Below are 3,709 nucleotides of genomic sequence, written 5' to 3'. Positions count from 1 at the left end.
GGTTGTACTAGAAGATAAGTTGTTGAAACCTAAGTATGTTTGAGAGATTTTTTCCCTCATCATTCTTTGATATCATGATCCACCTTTCAATTCATTTTAAGGAGCACGACTAGGCGACCCATTCAGTATCGATGGATGTATCCGTTTGAGAGGTGATTGATCGTTAAACCCATCTCTGTTTAAATTCGTCTATTATTTAAAGACATTAATTTAATGTGATTATTTTTTTTTAGGTACATGAAGATTCTCAAAGGGATATGTTAAAAATCGTGCACGACTTGAAGGTTGTATTGCAAAATGTTATCTTGTTGATGAACTGTTACTTTCTGTAGTGGGTATTTTTAAAACATGATTTTGGAGGAAATGATCAAAAGGCTTGTATCAATATTTCTTTTCCGACGTAATTCTAGAAGGTCATCCAATCTGGGAGGAAAGTCATGTCTTAAGTGATGAATGTTTAAAGCGTGCACATCGTTTGTGTTATTTAACACAACAGTGACCAAACCATTCTCTACAGTAGTGTTATCTCTAGATTTCCAATTTAGATAACTATTTACATTGTATATGACTTTTGCACTACTTGGTTTTCATGTTGGATGCATATGGAAGAGTTAAAGCATCCAACAAGAATCTTGAGAGAAATCACAACTTACTCCCAAAGACCCATGCAATAATATATGCAACATGGTTGAAAGAAAAGGTATATAGTTTGAATGATTGCTAAATACTTTGTAAGTCATCTCATAAATAATATTAACACCTCTTTAAAATTGTTTGTATAGGTTTCGTTCCTAACCTCCATATGTGAGGATGAGAAACACTAAAGTGCTTGCAAATGGTCCAAGGAAATCATGCCATGAGTTATAATGGTTATGTTATAAATGGACAAAGGTTTCACACAAAGATGGTTTGACAAATCAACACAAAATAGTGGTGTTTCAATTGAGGCACAACAATATGTCAAGCAAGTGCAAAGATACTTCACAAGTTGTTGATGTAGTTGCATATTATGGGTGATAAAAGAAATTATCTTATTGGATTACTATCATTTCAGCTTCCAATATCAAGTGTCATTGGCAAATGCTGGACATGGAGTTAGTTTGAAGATGGTTTTACACTTGTCAATTTGCACCAAAGTTAGAATCAGTATGTAAGGGAGCCATTTATCCTAGCATCTCACGAAACAAGTGTTTCACTCTAAGAAATTGATTCACCTAGTTGGTACGTTGTGTTGAAGGCACCACCAAGAGGTTACTATGAGTTGGAAATGTATAATGAGGATGAGATTTGACTAGTAGACCGAATATGTTACAACATGCATATGAACATTTATGATGATAATGAGGAAGTTGTTTACGTGAGAGAGGATTGTGAAGGTCTATTGGTGTGATTTATGTACTTTTGTAAATTTAAGTTAAACGGAACTACAATTCTTTTATGTACACTATTTATTACTTTTTTTTTGTGGATTGAAGCCAGTTATCTATTCATTTACATATTGTATATCGTGTAATTTGTAGTTGCGCCTTGTTTATAGGTAATGGGCTTTTTGCATTTATTAAATTTCTTAATAATTAATTAATTTAAATTGTTATTTTTAGATTCTTAATATTAACTTTCTTTGATTTGTTTAGCAGGTATTGAGGCAAAGATAAGTGCTTATGGATTCCACTACTGTGCCTAAAAAAAAGAGGTCCAACTAAATGAAGACCATTGCTTTGAATGGTGATAATCGGATTGAATGGCCAAAAATGAGAGGAAATAATGGCCCTCAAACCTGATAACATCAAGAGTATTAGTGAATGGAAAAAGTTTGTGGAGAAAAATTAGGGCCAAAGTTTAAGGTAATTATAACATTGCACACATATGGTCATTATTAATATGCATATGCGTATTGTTGATGTAGTTGCATATGGTCATTTTAGGGTAAAAGTGAAGAAATGAAAAATAGGAGAAAAACAAACTTCCTACACAGGGGTCGAAGGGGCTATGCTCACATGACTGAGGATATAGTAATGTCTCATTCTTTGTTATGTGATTGTAGTTTTAATATTGAAAAATAGTATAAACATTTATGATTATTTTCATTTTTTGATAGAAAAAGAAACTGGGAAGTGGGTCGTGTCCAGAGTTGAGGTGTGGATTGAAGCTCACAAAAAAAGAATGGTGTTCCAATCAACACCAGACTACAGAAGCAATTGAAGTACTTTGTTATATATATGGTATTATATAATTAGAAAAATCTTGATGTTGTGTTATTTTCATTTATAGGAAAAGTTACAACAAATGGTAATGATTCAGTTTGCCAACTCCTACAACTTGAGAGAAATGCTATAACAAAGGTATTAGGTCCTGATAAGGTGAACATGTGAGGGACTTGGAAAGGGTGTAACTCTTACACAATTGTCCATAATAGCTCAAGGGACAGCCTTATGCTCAAATGGCACAACAGCAAGCAGAGATGAAAGGAATGAACCTATGAATGACTTGCTCAACCTAGCATTGAATCAAATCAGGCTAGTATCACTAAAACCTTTTCTTTAATTTCATAATTATACTTTGTATTTTTTCTCATATTCTCACATGAACTTTACGGGTCAAAGAGAAACATTGAAGAATCCGAAGATGTATCGGTTAGATTATTTGTAGATCAGATCTTTATGTGTCAATAAATGTATATGTTTTTCCCTTAGTCATTTCATTTGAGAATAGAAATTGTTTTATTTGTATCTATTTGGTGTTGCAGATTGTGAAAAAATCCCCTACAAAACTAATGCAAGTTGCTTGATTGGAGTGGGTCTACTGAAGTAGTAGTTGAAGGACGTTTCTCATCAATGATCCAAGGCACTTGTTCATCATGTTCCTATTGGACCTAATGCTATGAGAGTTTGGATTGATATAGCCAAGGTCCCTAATGCATTTTTGTGAAGGTCTGCATCCGAAATGGTTTTTGTTTGAAGATGTTGTTGGGAGTACAGTTGCTTGGCTTTCTGACAAAGTTGTCCTACCTTTTCGAAAACAATTTTAGGTAATTTCTTTTCCATTTTAGGTACCTAATACGTTTTTTTTTTTTTTTTTTTTTTTTTTTAGTCTAGTAACCTGTGAGTTGGTTTATGTTGCAAGTGAGACTTCTTTTCTCTTTTTCTTCATTTACAGGGAGAAAATAATTCAAGTTTCCTCTTATTAATGTTTGACAAACCGTATGATAAAATACTTATTGTTTCACTTCCGAGAATATTTTGTTTTGTGTTTTTTTTTCTTTTACTCTGCATTATAGTATTGCAATATCATTACTTTGCCCTGTAAATGGTGTATTTTGTTTATATGCTATATAGTTCAAATATGGTTTGGGCTTCATTATTTCCTATTGAGGTTGAGGTATAACTTAGAAACTTACTTTTGCTCTTTTAAATTATTGGATGCAGGAAATTCTAGGCAAGGTTATCTTCATGTCATTAGTGTAGCTGCTGGTGAGGTATGCATTATCTTAGTATCTAAATTTTCTCATGTTATTATATTGTATTCAATGTTTTAATTGTATGAACACAACATTTATGTATAGAGTTTGATCTATCTTCAGAGGTTTTTAATTTTTATTTAAATCGTTGTAGCATGACAGGAAATATATCTAAGTAGGTCACTCTACTGTCTTTGTAAACTTTAAAGGTTTTTCAGTATAACTAATAATGTGTTCTTTGTTATTTAATTG

The sequence above is a fragment of the Pistacia vera genome, unplaced genomic scaffold (genome assembly GCF_008641045.1).
Source record: "Pistacia vera cultivar Batoury unplaced genomic scaffold, PisVer_v2 Contig285, whole genome shotgun sequence".
In the NCBI taxonomy this organism is placed as follows: domain Eukaryota; kingdom Viridiplantae; phylum Streptophyta; class Magnoliopsida; order Sapindales; family Anacardiaceae; genus Pistacia; species Pistacia vera.
Note: the sequence above shows the minus strand (reverse complement) of the source record.